General features: G+C 42.9%; 1 long non-coding RNA gene across 1 annotated transcript in view; it reads left to right on the forward strand.

The window, feature by feature from the left end:
* The window catches only part of LOC131479072 (uncharacterized), a 30,462-nt gene extending 7,502 nt beyond the window's left edge, over positions 1-22,960 (forward strand). The window contains exons 2-3 of the long non-coding RNA XR_009244727.1: positions 12,271-12,326; positions 22,853-22,960. This is a non-coding gene — a long non-coding RNA (uncharacterized LOC131479072). The remainder of the gene's footprint in view (positions 1-12,270; positions 12,327-22,852) is intronic.
* Positions 22,961-23,552: the final 592 nt, after the last annotated feature.

The following is a 23,552-nucleotide window of genomic DNA, read 5'->3' on the forward strand; positions in this document are numbered from 1 at the left end:
AAATAAGTATTGACTTACATTTACTATTCCAATGTCTGTTATTCTTTTGTATCTGCCCAGAATTTCGTCTCTTAGCATTTTTCAATTTGATTTTGGTGTGCATTGATGTGATTATAGTCATTTTTAGAAGTTTTTCTTTTCTGATTGAGAAATCTGACAGAAAAATAGAATCACGTGCACAACAATAGAGAGAGAAAGAGAGAGAGCTCTTCTATCCAGAGATATCTAGAGAAGAGGAGAGACAGAGAGGAAGATCTTCTTCCTGTTGATTCACTCTCCAAGTAGCCTCAACAGCTGGAGCCAAACCGATCTGAAGCCAGGAGCCAGGAGCTTTTTCTGGGTCTCCCACATGAGTGCAGTGTTCCAGGCTTTGGGCTGTCCTCAACTGCTTTCCCAGGGCACAAGCAGGAAGCTGGATGGGAGGTGGAGCAGCCGGGATTAGAACCAGCACCCATATGGGATCCTGCTTTTGGATTTTTTATATACAGAATAGTGTCATCTGCAAACAGGGATGTAGTTCTTGTATCCACAATGCTCCTTGCTCTTCTACTTATTTTTTCTTTTGCAATTACTCTAAAACTTCCACTGCTGCATTGAGTAAAAGTAGGGAGAGTGTTCATCCTTATCTGGTTCCAGATCTTAAGCAATCCTTTTAGCTTTCCACTAGTCATACAATGTGGGTCCTGGCTTTGTTATAAATAGTATTTATTAAAATGAATTATGTTCGTTTTGTAGCTCATTTGTTGAGTATTATTCAGTTAAATTGTTCTCTGCATGTTTAAATAATCGTAATTTTCATCTTCATTCATTGCATTCCTGGGATAAATCCCTTTAGATTATGATGGATGATCTTTTTGATGTGTTGTTGGATTTGACTGGTAGTATTTGGTGAGAATCTTAACCTCTCTGCTCACAAGGTTTTAATTGTGTTTTTGTTGTTGTCATGGTGTACATGTCTGGTTTTGACATTGACCTCTAAATGAGCTTGGATGAGTTCCCTCCTTTGTTAGTATTTTGGGATATTGTTAGAAGAGTAGTTATTACTCTGCTTGACTGACTCTGACATTCATTAGTAAGGCTTCTCTGGTCCTGCACTTTGTTGGAAAGCTTTTTATAACTGATTCCGTATTGTTCCTCATTGGCCGATCCATGTCTTCTGTGTCTTTGAGGTTCAGTTTTTGTAAGTTGTGTATTACTTGTAGATTTGCCTATCTTTTGGCATGTAAATGTTTCTAATGTTCTGTGGTAGTCTTTTGTTTTTCTGTGTTATCTCCCTTTTCATATGTTTGTAGTTATTTGTCTTTCTTTAATCTTTTGAAAAGGCACTCTTGATTTACATTGTGGTTTTAGTTTCTGTTAATTCTACAATGAATTTTTAAAGTTGCTTTTTCCCCAAGCTCTTTTTTTAGAAGACTTCTTTTACTTGAAAGAGTTAAAAACAGCATGAAAGACATAGAGAGAGAGAGAGAGAGAGATTCCATCTACTCGGTCACTTCCCAAGTAATTACAATGGTGAGTGCTGGGCTGAACTGGAGCTGGGGCCAAGAGCTTTTTATAGGTCTCCTGGATGGATGCAGGAGCCCAAGGCCTTGGGCCATCTTTCTCTGTTTTCCCAGGTCACAGCAGATAGCTGGATCAGAACCAGAGCACAAGGGACTAGAACTGGTGCCAGTAGGATTATCCTGATGTTCTACCACATTGCCCCTTAGAGTTTTGCAATTTCTTTCCTTCTGTTAACTTTGGTGTGGTGGTTTGTGGTTTTCTAGGTCCTTAAGAAGGCATTGTCACATCATTTGATATTTTTCTGGGTTTTGATGTAGCTTCTTACTGTTGTAAACTTTCCTTCCAGTATTTCTTTTGCTGTATTCCATAAGTTTTCATATGTGGTAACTATATTCATTTGGTTGGAGGAATTTCAAACTTTCCCCTTTGATTTCTTTAATGTTACCTTCCTTGTTCCTTCACTAATGTTTATTTGTTTGCCATGTATCTGTAATTTTTGAAGTTTCTTTTGTTGGTTTCTAGTTTTATTCAATTTTGGTCAGAAAAGATATCTAATGTAAATTTTAAAGATATGTTTATTTGTATTGGAAAGGCAGATCTACAGAGAGGAGAGACAGACAGAGATTCCATTTGCCGGCCCAGCCCCCAAGTGGCCTCAACAGCAGGAGTCAAGCCATTCTGAAGCCAGGAGTCTCTTCTGGGTCTTCCACGCAGGTGCAGGATCCCAAGGCTTGGGGCTGTTCTCCTGCTGTCCCAGGCCACAAGCAGGGAGCTAGATGGGAAGTGGAGCAGCTGGGACATGAAGTGCTGCCCATGTGGGATCCCAGTGCATGAAAGGCAAGGATTTAGCTACTGAGCCTTGGGCTGGGCCCTTCCCAGATCTTGTTAAGGCCAATTCTCTGGTGATGAATTCATTGTGAAAGATACCCCTTTTGTGAAAGGTAGTTTTTCTGGGTATAGTATTTTTGGTTGGGAGTGCCTTTTTTTTTTCTTTCATACTTTGGAATATATTGTTCTCTCTTTTTTTAACATTAATTTTATTTGAAAGGCCGAGTTGAAGAGAGAGGTAGAGACAGAGAAGTATTTCAAGAAATTGTTCACCCCTCCAGTGACTGAGTCAGGCTGAAGCTAAGCGCCTGAAATTCCATCCTGTTTTCCATTTCCATGTGGGTGGCAGGTTTCTGAATGCCTGGGTCATCTTCCACTGCTTTTCTGGGCGACTTAGCAGGGAAGTGGATTGTTGTGGAGCATCAGACTCAAGCCAGCACTGATGTGAGGTACTAGCCCAGCAGGCAGCAGTTAAACATTGTGCATCATTCTGTCTCCCCCTACTTTGTTAAGATGGTCTAATATTGGCTCACTTACATGTGACTGGACAGTTTTCTCTTGCAGATTGTAGAATGTTCTTTCTGTTCTTTCGGTGTTCCACTTATGACAGTTTAAATATAATGTGTCACAGGGCATTTTCTTTCTGGCCATGTCTGTTAGGACTGTGTACTGTGATGCTTACTTGCGTCTCTCTCCACATTGGGACTATTTCAGCTTTTTTTTGAGTGTGTGATTAGGTATTCTGTACTATCAGGATTAATCAAACAGACAATAATAAGATGCTTAATGGAGAAATGCTTTTATTAATCTACACTGCAGCCATCATCCACATATTCAGGATAGCACACTTTATTTGAGAATACACAGAGTTTTATACCAGAAAAGAACACAGGTGTTGCACAAAAGCTTTCATGGATTCTTTTTTTTTTTAAAGATTTATTTTTATTACAAAGTCAGATATACAGAGAGAGGAGAAGAGACAGAGAGGAAGATCTTCCATCCGATGATTCACTCCCCAAGTGAGCCGCAACGGGCCAATGCACGCTGATCCAAAGCCAGGAACCAGGAAGCTCCTCCTGGTCTCCCATGCGGGTGCAGGGTCCCGATGTATTGGGCCATCCTCAACTGCTTTCCCAGGCCACAAGCAGGGAGCTGGATGGGAAGTGGAGCTTCCAGGACCAGAACCGGCACCCACATGGGATCTCGGGGCGTTCAAGGCGAGGACTTTAGCCGCTAGGCCACGCTCCCGGGCCCCTTTAATGGATTTTTATGTGAAGCTAGCAATTCTTAGAAAAATTATTCTTGGGCCTACTGTGGTTGCCTGGCAGGTAAAGTCCTCCTCTTGAATGCCCCAGGATCCCATATTTGTGCCAGTTCTGATCTCGGCTGCTCCACTTCCCAACCAGCTCCCTGTTTGTGGCTTGGTAGAGCAGTTGAGGAAAGCCCAAGGCCTTGGGACACTGTACCCACGTGGGAGACCCGGAAAGGACTTCCTGGCTCCTGGCTTTGGATTGGTGCAGCGTCAGCCATCGCAGCCACTTGGGGAGTGAATCATCAGATGGAAGATCTTCCTCTCTGTCTCTCCTCCTCTCTGTACATCTGCCTTTCCAATAAAAATAAATAAATCTTTACCAAAGAAAAGAGAGATTTATTTATTTTTATCGGAAAGTCATTCATAAAGAGAAGGAGAGACAAAGAGAAAGATCTTCCATCTGAGGGATCACTTTTTAAGTGGCCACAATGGCCACAGCTGAGCCAATCTGAAGCTAGGAGCCAGCAGCTTCTTCCAGGTTTCCCATGTGGGTTCAAGGGTACCAAGATTTTGGTCCATCCTCTATTGCTTTCCCAGACCACAAGCAGAGAGTTGTATGTAGTGGAGCAGCTGGGACACAAACCAGTGAGCATAGTGGATCCTGGCACATCCAAGTCGAGGGCTTAACCACTAGGCTGCTGCATCAGACCCACCAGAAATCTTTTCTCAGAGCACATTTTCTTTTCTTACTGATTTTAAAAACAAATTTAAAGGAAGAAAAAGAGAGATTGCCAATTGGCTGGATTGCTCCCCACATGGCTGCAATGGCAAAAGCTGAGCTGATTAGAGTCTGAGAGATTCTTCCAGATTTCTTATGTGGGTGCAGGGTCCTAAGGACTTGAGCCATCCTTAACTATTTTCTTAGTGCATAAACAGTGAACTGTTTGTTGTCATCATATGTGATGCCTGCACTAAAGGCACAGGACAATCCTGTTGAGTACCATTCTGATCCCAAGAAAGAACTTTTGACCCCAAAGTTCAGAACATCACAGTTTATAAAGACAAGACTATAAATTGTGAATATTTCAAGGTTATTTCAGGCTGGGCTAAATGTGGAACTACCTTACGGGATGAAAAATTGTTAACTTAGTAACTATTTATGTCTTGGCAGATGGAACTCATTTGTTTTTCTAGTCATGGATAGGCAACCTCACTAGTGGTTCAAATATTGTGCCAGACAGGATGTGATTATCTTATTATCCTCCTAGCATGGCTACAGCTCATGGGTAGGATTGTATCTGACCTAACATGGAATGCCTAATATGAGGCATATTACTTTGCTATCAAAAACTCTGACTTTGCGTAATATGTTTCATGCTACCCAGGTAATTGGAGGCCACTTTTTTACTTTTGAGATCCATCTAAGCAAACTATGTTGATTTAGAACATGACCCCACTGTGTTAGGATGTTTCCTTGGGGCCCAGTGCAGTGGTCTAGCAGCTAAAGTCCTCACCTTAAACACACCTGAATCCCATATGGGTGCCAGTTCTAATCCCAGCAGCCCTGCTTCCCATCCAGCTCTCTGCTTGTGGCCTGGAAAAGCAGTTGAAGATGGACCAAAACCTGGGGACTCTGCACCTGTGTGAGAGACCTGGAGGAGGTTCCTAGCTGCTGGCTTCAGATCAGCGTAGCACTGGCCGTTGCGCTCACTTGGGGAGTGAATCATGTGATGGAAGATCTTCCTCTGTGTCTCTCCTCCTCTCTGTATATCTAACTGTGCAATGAAAATAAATAACTCTTAAAAAAAGAAAAGATGCTTCCTTGAAGATGCCAACCTATTCTTTTTCCAATACTTTGAATTCTGTGAATGTGATAGGTTTATAATGCAGTTTTTCTCACTTAGTATCAGTTATCTATTAATGACAAGCAGAAGTACTACAGATTTTGACATGAATTCATTTTCAATTATTTAAAAAAATAGAAAAGTTACTTTTACTACTACTACTAACAGAAATTTTGATATGAGTAAAACAAACTAGAGTGCCCAAACACCTGTAATAAACATCACTTATAGAAATATCTTTGTGGTGGTGGCTCTTGGGGATCCCCTGGAGAGCCAGGTCAGACTCAGTGCTTGGGACCCTAGCCCCAGGTACCACTGCCCAGCAGTGGGTGAATCCGAGGCTTGCCTGGGCCTGAGTTTTCTCTTTTCACGGTAAATACAGTGTGAGGGGATCTCTGCCATTCGGATCCCTGGTTCTGCCCACTGCCACCATCTTGAGGGGGGATGTTGTGGTCTGGTGAGTTTGACCTTGGGGCTTGGGTGGAAGGCCCTTCCAGCAGCATAGTAATTGCTGGGGGGGTATCTAAGTGGTGGGCGAATTCTAGGGCTTACAGGTACAGTAGTAGAATATGCAGGGCATGAGTAGAACCAACCCCATGGAAAATCAAGCTCTGCTGTATAGCTTAAGAGTTGGGGTGGTGATAGGATGAGCTAGGTGTGACCCTGGAACCTCCCAACACTCACAGGTACTGGGGCCAAGAGTAGGTGGGACAGGTCCAGCCTGCAGCACCCATATGTGCATCCTAAAACAGGTTGTGGAGTAGCCCAGGACACAACATTCACCAGCTCATACAATGACAAGATGGAGGGGCAGGATATGCCTACAAGGACCTAACTCTTGCTGGCATGCATGAGATCTGGGTCTAGGAGTGGGCCGAGTCAGGGAACATGAAAACTCGCCTAGTGGGTCATAACGCCTAGGGCAAGCATGGGGTCCAGGCCTGGGGGTTGGGTAGGCTGGGCAAGGTGGCACCACATGTTGGCAGATGTGTGGGTTGATTTTGGAAGGGGGCAGATTGGGCAGGGCCAAGCAGTCTTTACCTCACCAGCAAGTGTGGAAACCAGGCTGGAGCGCAGGTCATACCAAGCTAGGCTGTCAGACCTCCTTGTTTGCATGAGCCAGGGATGGGACTGGACTGGGCAGGGCCAGGTTCCAACACCTGCCAGCAAGAGTTCAGACTAGGGGCAGGTTGGGACAGGCCAGGCTACAGCATCCAAAGCCAAAGGTCAAGACAGGTGAGGAACTATGTTAAGCTGGGTTAGAGCAACCACTGGCAAACACAGGATCTATAGCTGGGAACAGGTCTGGTTGGGGAGCAAAGGAGACACACTAGCTGGGATGTGGTTCTCATTGAATAGTACAAAAGCCAGAGTAGGGGCTGCGGTCTGATCTAGACATGGTTACAGTGTCCTTCAGCACAAGTGTGAACTGGGTCAGGGGTATACCAGGCTGGGCCAGACTCCAGCATCCACGGTGCTTGTGAGAACCAGGGTAGGTGTGGTACAGGCTGGGCTAGATGTCTGCCCTGCTGATCCAGGTGTTAGCTGTGTCTGCATGTGGACCAAGCTTGGCTGGGCTGTAACACCCAAGAGTAAAAAGTAGAATGGGTGAGGGCTGGTCAGGAAAGGCCACTGTTCCTGCTAGGACAGGAGGTGGACTAAGTAGAGCTGACCCATGGACCCATTGGTGTGCATGAGATCTGGCAATGGGAGAGGTTCTGATGGAGGAGCTTGGGAAACTCCTCTGTCAGGACACAGTTCCTGACGGTGAGCACAGGAACCATGATAGATAATAGCCCAGACCAGGCCAGGGAATGGTACCCACTGGCATACATTTAGCTCAAGTCTGGGGCAAACTAGGCTGAGCCAGTTCATATCACACGATGGCGAAAATGAGCACCAGAATGGAATGTGGGTCAGCTGAGTTGGTCGCAACACAAGCCAGTACACATGAGGGCAAGGACTGGGGGCTGGCTGGGCTGAGCTAGGCTACAGCACCTACTGGCAAATGTCAAGGTGAGGTTGGCCGTGCCAGACTGGGCCGCAGTATCCAACCAGCACATGTGAGACCAATTGCTGTGGTCCGTGTGATGGGTGTGGAAGACAGGAAGGTGTGAAGAGTATTGTTCCATTGCAGGCAGGGCCGCAAGGAATTTTCTGCTGTGTGGCAGGGCCCAAGTGGATGTCTCTATGACCACATAAATGCAGCTCCGCCTCCCTTTGAATGGACACCAGACAACCCCACTGAGATTTCTGTAATCTATTTAGGCATTGTCTGCCTCTGAGGAGTTAATGTATAGTATCGTGTAGTATGTGAGCTTGGAAGCTGATGTTGCTGATATCGTTTTTAGCCAAAAGGCCTTTTATTATTGCTGTCACAGCTGCCCCCCATTGACAATATGCTGATCAGGGGTTTAACTCCCCCTTTGATCCTATGCTAATCAAAGGTATAGCAGAAACCTATGCTTAGGATACTCCTCCCCCATTGACCATATGCTAATCAAGGGTGTTCTGCCTCCAGGTGTGGTGGGAACCTATGCTTAGGGTCTTCCTCCCCCATTGACCATATGCTAATCAAGGGTGCTAAGTCTCCAGGTGTAAAGGAAACCTATTCTTTCCCTCTTTCTTTGATCTTTAGGTCCTGCCTTCCGTGATACATTTCCTCCCTTAGCTGATTCAAGACTAGCTATAGAATGAGGATTGCAGTAGGAACGTGTTACTGATTGATGGGTGCCAGGATGGATAACATCCTGCCTTAGGTGAAACAAATGGCAGAATTATCCTTAGAAACACCCACTTGACCATGACGTAAAAAGTCTGAGACAGAGTTTGGTTTTGTATAAATAAAGTGGACAGCTTTCTCACATTGTCCACGATGATCATGGAATTGTAGTGGTCCGTCTCTCTTTCTTTCCTTGTGCCTCATCCATGCACCCTTCTCAAGTTCCGAACTCAGCTGGAGCTGGACTCTGGTAACCAATGGGGAAGGGGATGGTCAGGTAGGCATTGAGCTCTCCTGATGGATTACCAGTCACACTGGAAAGCACAAGTTGGAAAGCATTAGCTGGCAGATGCTGGCATGTGGGGTAAATTCTGTCAACTTAAACTGTAGAACCACCTGGAGAGTGCAAGATTGGTGAATGGGAGTGGACCCAGTAGGGAAACAGTGGGCACCTCCATCTTGGGTTGCCACTCTGCCTGGTGATTATGAAACCAGAACTGGGACAGGCATGGCTAGACAGAGAGTGTCACCCACTGGCACATGTGTGGCTGGATAGTGGAACTGGTTGAGTTGAACTAGGTTTCAGTGCCCATTATCAAGTATGAGAGCTGAATGGGATTTGGGACAGACTGGAACAGCATGGGAACCAGGGCAGGGTTGGGCATTGTGGGGATTATTGCAGGTCCCTCTGAATAGGCTATAGCTCCCACTGGTTTGCATGAATTGGTGGGATCAGGCTAGGCTCTAACACCCATTGGTTTGCATAGAAATCAGGATTGGAGACAGAAATGACCCAGCAATTGCAACTACCAGTGTGTGTAACGGACTGTGCCAGACACTGATTTGGCAAGCACACATGAGTCAGATCTGGGATCACCTCAGATGATGTTTCTTTGGGTATCCCCCCAACTGAATTGCTGGACTCAGAACCCCAACCATGGAGAGAATTGCAGATTCTGTAGTCTGACCGAAGAGTGCATTGTCAAGGGTGAGCCTTCTCAGTGGCTTAGATGGAGCAGTGGACAGCATATCCAGGTACACATTGGAGTCTGCAGAGGACACCTGATAACCGTAACAGGGATGGAGGACAGAACAAATTGATCAACTACCCCAGGCAAGAGTTGGCAGTAAAGAACTGGGCAAATGGAAAGTCTAATGTGAACTATGCAAACCAGTGGATTCTAAAGAGATTTCATTGTACTTGGAGTGGTGAGATTGGCAGTAATTCAGAACTGTTGAACTATCAAAACCTCTTGAGCAGGACCCTCGTGCCAGAGTCCACTCCAGCTGAGTTCGGAACTCGCGAAGGGTGTGTGGATGAGGCATAAAGAGGAAAGAAATGGACCACTACAATTTTATGATCATAATGGACAGTGCAAGAAAGCTGTCCACTTTATTTATGCAGAAGCAGTCAAACTCTGGCTCAGACTATTTACGCCATGGTCAAGTGGGTGTTTCTAAGGATAATTCTGCCATTTGCTTCATCTTAAAGCAGGGTGTTATCCATCCTGACCCTGTGGTCAGGAAGTTCTCAATAGATGGTGCATATCAATCAGTAACACATTCCTACCACAGTCCTCATCCTACAACTTGATCTTAAATGAGTTAAGGGAGGAAATGCATTACAGAAGGAAGGACCTAAAGATCAAGGAAAGAGGGAAAGAATAGATTCCCACTACACTTAGGGGCTTAATACCCTTGATTAGCATATGGTCAATGGGGGCAGCTGAGACAGCAATAAATAAAAGACCCTTTGGCTAAAAAGGTATCAGCAACATCAACTTCACATTGGTAGTAAACAACTCCTGCAGAGGCAGACAATGCCTAAATAGATTACAGAATACTCAGTGTGGTTGTCTGGTGTCCTTGCAAAGGGAGGTGGAACTGCATTCAGCTAGTTGTGGAGACATGCGCTGGGCCCTGCCATGCAGTAGCAAATTCCTTGTGGCTCTACCTCCAATGGAACAATACTCTTCACACCTTCCTGTCTTCCATACCCACCACATGGACCCCAGCACCCTCGGAGTATGTCCCACTTCAGGGATGCTGGGATAGTGTTGGGTGGCTGTCCTTGATCCTAGAATGCAGAGGCAGTTTGGAGGTTGAGTGTGCTTCTTTCCTGTCTCTCTCCTCCCCCCAGATATAGGAAGGAAAAAAAAGAGAATGTGAAAATGTTGATTTCACCCACCTTCCCATAACCCTTTTTTTTTGTTGTTGGAAAGCCAGATATACAGAGAGGAGAGACAGAGAGGAAGATCATCCATCCGATGTTTCACTCCCCAAGTGAGCTGCAACAGGCCCGTGTGCGCACTGATCCTAAGCCGGGAACCAGGAACCTCTTCCAGGTCTCCCATGCGGGTGCAGGGTCCCAAGGCTTTGGGCCGTCCTCGACTGCTTTCCCAGGCCACAAGCAGGGAGCTGGATGGGAAGTGGAGCTGCCGGGATTAGAACCGGCACCCATATGGGATCCCGGGGTTTTCAAGGTGAGCACTTTAGCTGCCAGGCCACACCACAGGGCCCGTTCCCATAACCCATGACCCTTATCACTCTAGTCAGCTATGTAAAAATCACCAAAAATAGAAACAATTAAAGGAAGTAAATGTCTTTGTGAAGTTCTCTTAATTGAATTTGAAATGTAATTCTTTATGACTCACCAACATATCCACAAATCAACCTGAAATATATAGTTTTATATACAGTATGTTGCTTTGTAATCATTTTATAAATGCAATATTTAGTTGAAACATAGATTGCAGAGAGATGAGAGCTATCCCATCACTGGTTGATTCACGCTCAGGGCTCTGCCATGCTTAGTCCAGCAACAGGAATCCATCTAGGTTTCCTGGGGTCCTGGAACCCACCCACTGTGTTCCAGGCACAATAGCAGGATACTGCATTGGAAGTGATAAATAGCCAGTAGGCATGGGCAAGGCATTTGGGGATCAGACGTGATCTGTCCCAAGCAGAAGCCCAACCTCATGTATCGTGACATTCACTCCTCTAAATCTAATAATTTCCTCTGGCTTTTGACATGACTATTTCATGAGGTAAAGTTTTTTTTTTTAAATAAGTTTTTCTTAAGAGTTATTAATTTTTATTGTAAAGTTACACATGTAGAGAGGAAAATCTTTCATCCAGTGATTTACTCCCCAAGCGGCTGAAATGGCTGCAGCTGAGCCAATTGAAGACAGGCTCCGGAGCTTGTTCCTGATCCAAAGCCAGGATTCCAGAGCCTCTTCCGGGCCTCCAACACAGGTGCAGGGTCCCAAGGTCTTGGGCCGTCCTTGACTTCTATCCCAGGCCACAAGCAGGGAGCTGGATGGGAAGCAGGGCTGCTGGGATTAGAACCGCACCCATATGGGATCCTGGCTCATGCGAGGCAAGGACTTTAGCCACCAGGCTACTGCATCGGGCCAAAAAATATTTTTCAAACAATGTTGCTGCCATATTTATGGATTTCCTATGGGCTAAGACAAATTAAATGACAAAGTCAAGTGTCATAGAGGGTTTTTGAACTGGGAAGTGTCATTGAAGTCTTAGGAACTTTCATTTGGAATAATTGCTAACACTCTGTGTAGAATACTTATATCTGTATTTCCTGTGTAGGTGTAGACAAAATAACTCTTGACTGAAAGATTTCTGCCTTTACATAATTTTAGTATTAACTGCAAGCAGTGTTCTAATGGAAATCCTTATGCAGCTCCTCTATAGAATAGGGAAATACTTGATACCCAGTTATTTTGCTGTAGTAACAATTTTAGTAACTGATGTTTTTCTATTGTGTGTTGTAATCTGAACAATGGTTGTTAAAAAATAAGTTAATACTTGGCAATAACATTACTATTTTTAAATAAGTAATGAATGTTGGAATTAAGCTGACTAGCACTTAATTTAATTAATCACTGCCAATTATTGAAATTGTTGATGCTGTTTCAAGGAAGCCTTCCTGGCATTGTCCTCTGTAAAGCACTGTTCCTGCCCAGGGAAGATGATGGTTTTTGTGTTTCCAGCCATTGTGTCTGGTTCCTGTCTTGACATTACTTAGCACAATAGGAGCCACTAAGGAGACTAGGAACAAGCAAGACCAATTCCTAACTCCCTCTCCCCACCTTCTCTTGCAGGTGTAGCACTGTAGCCCACAACATACTTCCAAGACATGCTTTCAAACACACCTTCAGTAAGTTGTCTGTTTACTTCTTAGCTTGCTTTTACATTGTATTGTAGGGGCTTTATGATGTTTCATAAACTCAAATGAAAAAGCAAGAGGGAAAGAAGCTAAAATTGTCATAACTAATACATTGGGGCGGTTAAAGCTGAGTGAAACTTTCCCCGTTTTCTGATGCCATAGACAGACATTATTTACATGATTCAGTTTTTTTTTCGTTGTTTGACAATCATCACATGGTTAATTAGGGCACAAAGGTTCAAGGGCTATTGAAAAGTATGTAAGACTATCATTTCCACTTTCCCTTTTTCTGTATCTGGGGTAAATGTGGAGATAAAGGGAGAAGCCCCACCCAGCCTCCCACTTATCCCAGGTCCTCAATGTGCATGATTCAGTTTGAAACTAAAATTGTTAATTACTGTGGAATATCAAGTTTGAAATGATTTTTGTAGACCTTATACATGATACAATCAAAATGACTGAGTACCAACCTGAAAATAAACGCTCAAGCATTTGATTTGGAGTAGTAAGAATTTCCACATACATATATTCATTATTCATTTTTTTGCCTTTTTTGGAATGGCTGAAACAGTGTGATGGCTAATAACATTTGGAGGGTATAGTATATTCATGAGCTGCTACAGGAATGTGTGGAGAATGAAATACGCTACATTTTTTGTTAAATATTTAAATAAATCCTATTTATTTACTTATTTAAAAGACTGGGTTACAGAAAGAGGAGAGAGACAGAGAGCTGTCTGCTATCTGCCGATTGTATCTCCAAGTGGTCCCAATGGTCAGGGCTGGGCCATGTCAAAGAGAAGAACTAGGAGGTCCAGCTGAGTGTCCCACCTAAATACTTGAGCCATCTCCTACTGTTTCCAATGTATGTTAGCTTAGAGCTGGATTGGAAATGGGGCTAATGGTAGCTTAATGTGCTGTGCCATAATACCATTTCCTACTGCAGGGTGCTTTCTTTTCCTTTAGGATTTTTTAATTTATAAAGCAGAGCTACTGAGAAAGAGGGAGAGATGGAGATAGATCTCTTCAATAATTGGAATGGCCAGAGGTAAGCAAGTCTGAAGCCATGAGCCAGGAGTTTTGTCCATGTCTGTGACTTGGTTACAGGAACCCAAGCGCTTGATCCATCCTCCACTTTCTTTCCAGGCCTGTTATCAGAGAGTTGGGTCAGAAGTGGAGCATCCAGGCTTTGAACCATTGCCCATGTGGGATGTCAGTGGCTTTATCTACTAAACCACAGAACTCTCCTTTGTGGCATTATGTTTGCTTTCTATTTGAATGCAGAGCAGTAGAAAAAAGGTGAGAGAGAGATAGAGATCTTCCATCTGTTACTTTACTCCCCACATGGCTACAATGGCAAGAGCCAAGGCAAGCCAAAGCCAGGAGCCACTTCGGACCTCACTCATGGGCAGAGGTGTTGAAGGAGTTGAGCCATCCTCTGTTGTTTTCCCAGGGCAAAAGCAGGAAATTGAATTGAAAGTGGAACATGGTACCCAGCACTATAGCCCAGTGGCTAAAGTCCTTGCCTTGCCTTGCCTTGCAGGAGCCATGATCCAATATGGTCACCAATTGGTGTCCCAGAGGTCCCACTTCCCATCAGCTTCCCTGAGTTTGGCCTGGGAAAGCAGTGGATGTCTGCCTGAGGCCTTGGGTCTGCACCTACATGGGAGACCCAGAAGAAGCTCCTGCATCCACTCCGCTCCAGCCATTAACTTCTACTTGGGAAGGAACCAGAGGATGGAAGATCTTTCTCTCTGACTCTCCTTCTCTCTGTAAAATCTGATTTTTCAATAAAAATAAATAAATCTTTTATAAAAAATAAATAAAAAAGGAACACCCAGGTTATGAACCACACCCATATGGGAAGCTCAGCCCACAATGCCACAGTTCATTCCACAGATACTGGCAAATTTGAAAGGAAACAGATTCAGACCGTGAGAACACGTGCTCCCTGCTTCTTTCACGTGATACCCCATACTGGTTCCAACATTGTGAGAATGTTAACATGCTGTCCTTGAGTACCATATTTCGTACTAGTTTCATCATTTTACACTTGCATAAGAAATGCCTAATTTTAGTTTTTCTTTGTGAACATTTGTTTATGAAGGACATTGCAATGGATATAAAGTGGCATTGATTATGGTTGCAATTTTCAATCACTTAATGATAAATCATCCTAAAAATCTGCTTGTTCTAATTAGCCATTTCTCATAAACTTGTTTTCCTTTTCACTCCTTATGGGAGTCTTGCAAAAGGGTTTCATTTAGTACTATTTTTATTTTTTATTTTTTATTTTAATTTTATTTTAAATTCATTAATTACATTGTATTATGTGACACAGTTTCATAGGTACTGGGATTCTCCCCAGCCCTCCCCAAACCCTCCCACCATGGTGGATTCCTCCACCTTGTTGCATAACCACAGTTCAAGTTCAGTTGAGATTCCCCCATTGCAAGCATATACCAAACACAGAGTCCAGCATCTTATTGTCCAGTCAAGTTAAACGGCTTCTTAGGTATACACTCTCTGGTCTGAAGACAGAGCCAGCAGATTATCATCCCGATCAATTAAAAGCTCCAACATACCATCAGCAAAAATTTACATCACCATGGAATTAATTGACATAGTAATGAGTAACCCATATGGTAAAAGTAAATGCGATTTCTTATCCACCTTCTGTGACCACCTCATTGACATTTCAGTTTTGGTTTATACACAACATATAACATTCATAACATAACTTGTTATACATAACATCGTGTCACCTTAAATTAAGGTAAACATGTGGTATTTAACCTTTTGGGATTGGCTCATTTCCCTTAGCATTATGGTTTCCAGTTTGGCCCATTTGGCCACAAAGAACTGCATTTTGCTTTTTTTAATAGCTGAGTAGTATTCCATGGAGTAGATGAACCATAGCTTTCTTATCCAATCCTCTGTTGATGGGCATTTTGGCTGCTTCCATGTTTTTGCAATTACTGATTGTGCTGCTATGAACATAGGAGTGCATGTTGGTTTCTCATAAAACAAGTGTTCTGGATATATTCCTAGGAGTGCTATTGCCGGGTCATACGGTATGTTGTATTTGAGTTGTTTGAATGTTCTCCATACTGATTTCCATAGAGGCTGTACCAGCCTGCAGCCCCACCAGCAGTGGAGTAGGGTTCCCTTTTCCCCGCAACCTCGCCAACAAGTGTTGTTGGTGCTTTTATTCATGTGGGCCAATCTTACTGGCGTTAGGTGGTACCTCATTGATGTTTTAATTTGGATTTCCCTTATTGCCAGGGAACTTGAGCATTTTTTCATATGTTTATTTGCCATTTGGGTTTGTTCCTTTGTGAAGTGTTTGCCCATTTCCCGTGCCCATTTCTTGAGTGGCTTGTTTGTTTTGACATTTTGGTTGTTTTGTAGCTCTTTGTATATTCTGGAGATCAGCCCTCTATCACCTAAGTCGTGTGCGAAGATCTTCTCCCATTCTGTGGGTTGCCTTTTTACTTTGTTGATTGTTTCTCTAGCTGTACAGAAGCTTCTTAGTTTGATGAGGTCCCAATTGTTTATTTTGGTCTCGATTTCTACTGCATTTGGAGTCTTTTTTAGGAAGTGAGGGCCTACCCCTAAGTGTTCCAGTGTGTTTCCAACATTTTCTTCCAAAAGTTTGAAGGTTCCTGGATGTAGGTTTAAATCTTTTATCCATTTGAGTTTGATCTTAGTATATGGTGAGAGATGTGGGTCTATCTTTTTGTTTCTGCAGGCTATCAAGCAGTTGTCCCAACAGCATTTATTGAACAGACCTTCCCATTTGCCTGGGTTGTCGTTTGTCTTTTTGTCAAAGATTATTTGGCTGTATTTGTGTGGGTTCCCATCTGGTGTTTCTATTCTGCTCCATTGATCTTCTTCTCTATTTTTTTGCCAGTACCAGGCTGTTTTGATAACCACTGCCCTATAGTATGTCCAGAGGTCCGGAACTGTGATTCCCCCTGCTAACTTCCTGTTCTTCACGATGGTTCTAGCTATCCGTGGTTTTTTGTGTTTCCAGATGAACCTTTGAATCATTGTTTCCAGATCTGTGAAGAATGTTTTGGACAATTTGATTGGGATTGCGTTGAATGTATATATTGCTTTTGGCAGTATAGACATTTTAATGATATTGATTTTACCTATCCAGGAGCATGGGATGTTACTCCATCTTTCTAGATCTTGTTCAATTTCTTTTTTAAGTAGTTTGTAGTTTTCTTCAAATAGGTCTCCTACATTTTTGGTTAGGTTAATTCCCAGATACTTCATGCTTTCCTTTGTTACTTTGAATGGTATCTTGCTGGTTAGATCTTTTTCCAACTTGGGGCTGTTAGCATACACTATGGCTGTTGATTTTTGTTCATTAATTTTGTACCCTGCCACTCTACTGAACTCTCGTATAAGTTCTAGTAGTCTCTGTGTTGAGCCTTTTGGCTCTTCCATATAAAGAATCATGTCATCTGCATATAGTGAAAGCTTGACTTCTTCATTTTCCATTTTGATTCCTTTGATTTCTTTTTCTTGTCTTATGGCCTCAGCGAGTACCTCTAGAACTATGTTGAATAGCAGCAGAGAAAGCGGACATCCCTGTCTTGTTCCAGATCTCAGTGGGAAGGGTTCCAGTTTTTCTCCATTCAGTATGATGCTGGCATTGGGTTTTTCATATATTGCTTTGATTATGTTGTGGATTTTTCCATCTATGCCTACCTTGGTTAGGGTCTTTAGCAGGAAGTTGTGCTGAATTTTGTCGAAAGCTTTTTCTGCATCTATTGATACTATCATGTGATTCTTGTTTTTCAGTTTTTGGATGTGGTGTATCACATTTATGGATTTGCGAATGTTGAACCATCCCTGCATTCCAGGGATGAATCCTACTTGATCTGGATGAATGATCTGTCTGATGTGTTTTTGAATTCTGTTGGCTAGGATTTTGTTGAGAATCTTAGCATCAATGTTCATCAAAGAGATAGGTCTGTAGTTTTCTTTCTCTGTAGGATCTCTGCCCGGTTTTGGGATTAAGGTAATGTTGGCTTCATAGAATGAGTTTGGAAGGGTTGCTTCCTTTTCTATTGTTTTGAAGAGTTTGTAGAGGATTGGGGTTAGTTCTGTTCGGAATGTTTTGTAGAATTCTGTAGTGAAGCCGTCTGGGCCTGGGCTTTTCTTTGTTGGGAGGTCTTTAATCACTGATTCAATCTCTACTTCAGTTATGGGTTTGTTCAGGTTGATTGTTGCCTCTGGGCTAAGTTTTGGCAGGTTGTGTGAGTCTAAGAACTTTTCCATTTCTTGGTGGTCTTCTGATTTGTTGGAGTACAGTGCTTTGTAGTAATTTCTGATTATGTTCTTAATGGTTGTAATGTCTGTTGTTATGTTGCCTTTTTCATCTTTGATGCTGTTAATTCTTGCTTTCTCTTGTTTTTTCTTTGTCAGACGGGCCAGCGGGGTGTCTATTTTGTTTATCTTTTCAAAAAACCAGCTTTTTGATTCATTGATTTTGTGTATGGTTTTTTTTATTTCTATCTGGTTGATTTCCTCCCTTGTTTTGATGATTTCTTGTTTCCTGTTGTGTGTGGGGCTCATCTGCTGCTGCTTTTCCAATTCCTGGAGGTGTGGGGTTAGTTCCTGTATTTGGCGACTTTCTTGGGCCTTGACATGAGCTCCAATTGTGATGAGTTTACCCCGTAGCACTGCTTTGGCAGTGTCCCACAAGTTTTGGAATGTTGTATCAGAGTTTTCATTGGTTTCCATAAATTTTTTGATCTCATCTTTAATTTCTTCCCTGACCCATTGTTCGTTTAATAGCATATTGTTCAACCTCCAAGAGTTTCTGTATTTCCTTGGGCATTTTGAATTGCTGATTTCCAGTTTCATTCCGTGGTGGTCTGAGAGGGTACATGGTATGATTCCTATCTTTTTGAAGTTATTTAGATTTGCTTTGTGTCCTATCATGTGGTCGATCCTGGAGAAGGTGCCATGCACTGCTGAAAAAAATGTATAATCTGTGGTCTTAGGATAAAAAATTCTATAAATGTCTACCAAGTCTAGTTGTTCTAATGTTTGTACGAGCTCTGTTGTTTCTTTGTTGAGTTTTTGTTTTGTTGATCTGTCTATAGTTGTTAGCGGGGTGTTAAGATCGCCCACTATTATTGTGTGTGTATCTATGTCTCCCCTTAAGTCTGTAAGTAGTTGCTTCACGAAGCTAGGCACATTGGAATTAGGTGCATATATGTTCACAATGGTAATTACTTCTTGATGGATCAGTCCCTTCACCAATATATAATGTCCTTCTCTGTCCTTTTTGATGTCTGTCAGCTTGAAGTCTAGGTCATCTGAGATTAGAACAGCTACGCCAGCCTTTTTTTCTCGTCCATTGGCATGAAATGTCTTTTTCCATCCTTTCACTTTAAATTTCTTACAGGATTTTCTGGTTAGATGTGTCTCTTGTAGGCAACATATAGTTGGGTGCTGTTTGATGATCCATTCCGTTAATCTATGCCTTTTGATTGGTGAGTTTAAGCCATTTGTGTTTAGAGATAATATTGAGAGGAATTGGTTTTGGGCTGCCATGAGTGTAAGTGTGCAAGTGTGTATTTGCGACTATTAGAGTTCTTGATTGGTTGACTTTTCTTGTATGGATTTTAGTGGGGAGGTCTTCCCATTTGCCATCTTTGATTTTGGTTTGTATTTTTTCTTTCTGGGTTTAGCACCTTCCTGAGGAGATTTTCCAGAGCTGGTTTCGTGTTGATGTATTCCTCGAGTTTCTCTTTACTGTTGAAGTATTTGATTTCATTCTCAAATATAAATGAGAGCTTTGCTGGGTACATTATTCTTGGTTGGCAGTTGTTTTGTTTCAGGATTTGATAGGTTTTACCCCATTCTCTCCTTGCTTGGAGCGTTTCTTCTGATAGGTCGGCTGTGATCCTGATTTCCCTTCCCCTGAAAGTAATCTTATCCTTTTTTCTTACTTGTCTTAGAATGGTTTCCTTGTATTCACTTGAAGGTAGCTTGAGGACCACATGTCTGGGAGACAATTTGTTTGGGTCGTATCTACTGGGGGTTCTTTGTCCTTCCTGGATTTGTGCTGGATTTATATTTCCAATATTCTGGAAGTTCTCCTGTATTATCTCATTGAGCACCCGTTGCAAGCCTGTCTCCTTTCCACTCCTTCGGGAAGGCCTATTATTCTAATATTTGATTTTTTGAGGTTGTCTTTCATTTCCTGTATGGACCTATTGGCTTTCTCTAGATTTGTCTCCAACTGTTTGATGAGCTGCTGCCTTTCATTCTGATTGTCTTCCAGTTCTGATATTCTGTCCTCTGCTGTGTTCATTCTGTTGGTTAGGCTTTCAATTTTGTGCTCTATATCTAGGATTCCCTTTTTGACTTGATTTATTTCTGCAGTGATATGGTTTTCGAATGCCTTAGACTCTTCCCAGTGCTTTTCACTCTCTCTGACGAATTTCATCATTAGCTTCTTAAAGTCCTTATCTGATAGTTCCTCTATGTCTTCATCTTGCATCTCAGATATTGAGATTAGTTTTTGGTTGTATTGGGAGGGAGTGCTTGATCTTTCCTCTGGGTCATTGCTTTTTCTGATACTTCTCCTCATTGTGTTTTTGCTTCTTGTTGTTTTGAGATTTTAGCGGTGATTCAGCTGAGCCGGCTCTGGTTTGGGGTCTCCGGCTGAGCCCAGCAGGGCTTACTGCTGAGTCACCAGCTGCTTTCAGGGTCTGTAGCTCACAGCCCCGAGCTGGGTCAGGAGGCTTTGTGGGCCAGCCCTAGTGCCAGGCCCCTTCCCCTGTGGCTCCCTCTCAAAGGCAGTGCCCTACAGATTCACTCTGCTGAGCCGCGCCTGGGCTTTGGGTCACAAGGCTAATACAGCGGGGGTCTCTGCCTCAGTGCTGAGCCGAGACTCTCCTTCAGGGCTTGAGGTTAGCACAGCAAGGGCTCCTGCTGCTGGGAGTCTAAAATCCCCAACCCAGGCCTGTGCTGGGCTGGAGATCTCCGAGGCCCCAGTGCCAAACTCGGAAGCGCTGCTCCACTGAGGGCTGCAACACCGCAGGCAGGTCTTTCCAAGCGGGCTCCTGCTGGGAAAACCTGTCCGGCCAGTTCAGCTGAGCCTGCTCAGGTCTGGCCTCTCTAGCTGATCCCACCTGGGGACTCCGCCCTGAAGAAGCCACTTCCTCAGCTGCACTCTCTCAAGGGTGGAAGCGGATCTCTGAGAGGCACAGAGCCCTTGAGGTGAGACGTGCCCCCACTAGTCTGCTCCTCTGCCCAGGACGTGAGGCCCTGTCGAGCGTTGCCCAGCCTCTGGGGCTCCGGGCGAGTCCAGCAACAACAAGATCCACGGACTCTCCCCCAGCCAGTCCACAGCTCGGAGCCGATACAGGGATCTCTGAGCCCCAGTCCCACAGCGCCGCTCCTGTTCCCTCTGCACTCTCCCACAGCCTCTGAGCAGCAGGTAGGCAAGCCTCTGGGAAATCTCCCCTGCTTTTTCTTCACTTCTGCAGGGATAATGCACCCAATGATCAGTCCAGTAGCCTCCTCTGGGGGCTCCTGCCTTCCAGGGGACTGGTGCCCCTGTCAGTATGGGCGCCTATCCTTCCAGCCGCCTCTGTTTTCCCTGGGGCAGTTGAGCCTCTGCCGCCTTCCCCCTGCCTGGGATCGTGACTCACCAGGTTTCTCGCGGCGTGCTGTATTTTCTTTCCTACTTTTTGCTGCTGTTCCTTCACGCTGTGTAGATCTTCTTGCTTTAGTGAACTCCAGTGACCTTCTCGCTCTTCTCCCTACAGTTTCGCGCCTCCTGGCCTGTTTCTCTGCTGGATCGGCTCCCCTCCTTCCCTACTCCACCCTACACCAGCTCTCTGCAGTCGGCCATCTTCGTTTGTCTCCTTTAGTACTATTTTTAATATTTTCTTTTTTTTTCTCATTTTAGTTTTTATTGCTTAGTCTTTTAAAATTTTTATTTAACAATCATATTCTTATATTGCAGTGCACAATTATTTCTTTTGAAACTGATGAACAAATTAAATGGAGATTGTCCTGTAACTCTATCATCCATTGACCTTATTAACTTTTTCACAGTCCCAAATATACTTAATATTGCCTAAACAATTCTTAAAACCAGCCCACAGTGAATGTGCTATATATAATGCGTGAATAGGAGCGATTTTGATGATTACAAAACCAAATTGTAATGCCATTGTTAAGATACAACTTGTCAAGTATATTTTCTGATTTTTTTTTTCTCTAGGAGAATTTAGAATATTATTTCTAACTTAATTCTATGTGATCAGAGAACAAATTTCTAACTTAATTTCATGTAATCAGAGAAGCTACCTAATGATTTAAATATTTTGCCTTTTAGATCTTCTAGTCTTCATTTGTTTTAAAATATTGTTATTTACTTTTTATTGGAAAGTCAGATAATAGAAGGAGATACAGAGAGAAAGATTCTTTGTTCACTGGTTCAATCCCCATGTAACTGCAACAGCCAGAGCTGAACTGATCTGAATCCAGAAGCTTATTCTGGGTCTCCCATGTGGATACAGGATCCCAAGTTTTGGGGCCGTCCTGAACTGGTCTCCCTTGCCTACCATTATCACCCTGGCCCCAATGATTATACTTTTGACTTATAGTTAAGCATATGTTTTGTCATAGTTCCACAGAGTGAAGTAAAAATATTGTCATTTATGTTTGTAAATGATATTTTTATCAGTTTTTCAGTTACTATAAAATGAATACAAACTTTTTAACACTATTTGTAATTTTTTCATTTCTTATGTGTACTTTGTGTCATGTCTTTTAAGCCTTTGTTTTCAGACACATTTGCTTCATAATTGTGTCATTCTGAGGCCTCGTCTGTTATGACATAGTGTTTCTATCTAGTGTGCATACATACATACATATACATACGTTTGTATGTAGTGAACAAATTTTACATATATCAAAAATACAGATTTTAGTTTGTTTTCCTTTTCTACCGTTTCCTGCCTGCATTAACTATTCATCTTCCTCTCTACTTTTTACAACAGCATACTTTGATTTCATTTCAGATTCACAATTATAACACTTCATTAGATAAATATATCAAGACATGCAAAGTAGATAATAATAGTAACGAAGAACAAAAACCTACTTTCTGTTCCTCAAGAGCTTAAACAAAGGATACATAAAATACTGACCGTCCAGAACATTACTCTCACATGGGTTACATTTTTTGGTATTAGTGATTAAAGACTAGAGATATTGTTGAAGACTGTATATATTTCTGGCAAATATGATATCCAGTGCCTTCAACAATTAATTAGAATCAGAGTCATTACAGAGAACAATCTTACAGAATAATACCGTGTAAGATATTTTCATTTTCATTTTACTTTGTGATGTTTTATAGATTGTAAATTCAGCTGTACCCATTCAAGTGGCAACTTAAACATATATAGAATGCACTGTCAGTCTTTCTATGTAGTGATCCAGGACTGAGGAGACATGTGTGTTTCTAGGTGTTGTTGTCATTCGAAGACGTGGCTGTGGACCTCACCCAGGAGGAATGGCAGCACATGAACAATGCTCAGAAAACTCTGTACAAGGATGTGATGCTTGAAACATATAGCCATCTGCTGTCCTTGGGTGAGTGAAATTCTGTCATGCCCAAGCAGAATATCTTCTGTAGAGCTGACAAACTAAAGAGTTTTGAAAGTTTAGGACTTGATAGGACTAGTATTTGAAGCTGTAAAGAACTTGAACATCTACCTGTCAGAAAATTCCTGAGACCACTTGTGACAAAAATCCTGGAACCACGCTTTTCTCCTTGAAGTCCCCAAATTAGTGCTTTCACAGTCTGCATTATTTCGCATTAACAGGGTTCTGCATTGCAAAGCCTGATGTGATCTTCAAGTTGGAACAAGAATCAGTGCATCGGACAGGGGAAAACTCTGTAAACCAGGGTGTTCCACGTAGGTCAGCAAAGAAGGCGGGGAGGATGGTAACATAGTTCAGTACATGTTGGCTGGGAAAGTTTCTTCCCAAAGGACAGCTAGTGTCATGCATGAGACACAGCACTCTATAGTCTGCATGTGCAGGTTTATTCTAACAGTGCTTTCAACTCTTAAAATTTGCCAGCTTAAGGTAAATTATGTGCAACTACATATTGATCTTTTACATGATCCGAACCACTTGAGTCATCATCTGCCACCTCCCAGG

This window comes from Ochotona princeps, unplaced genomic scaffold (genome assembly GCF_030435755.1).
Source record: "Ochotona princeps isolate mOchPri1 unplaced genomic scaffold, mOchPri1.hap1 HAP1_SCAFFOLD_127, whole genome shotgun sequence".
NCBI lineage: Eukaryota > Metazoa > Chordata > Mammalia > Lagomorpha > Ochotonidae > Ochotona > Ochotona princeps.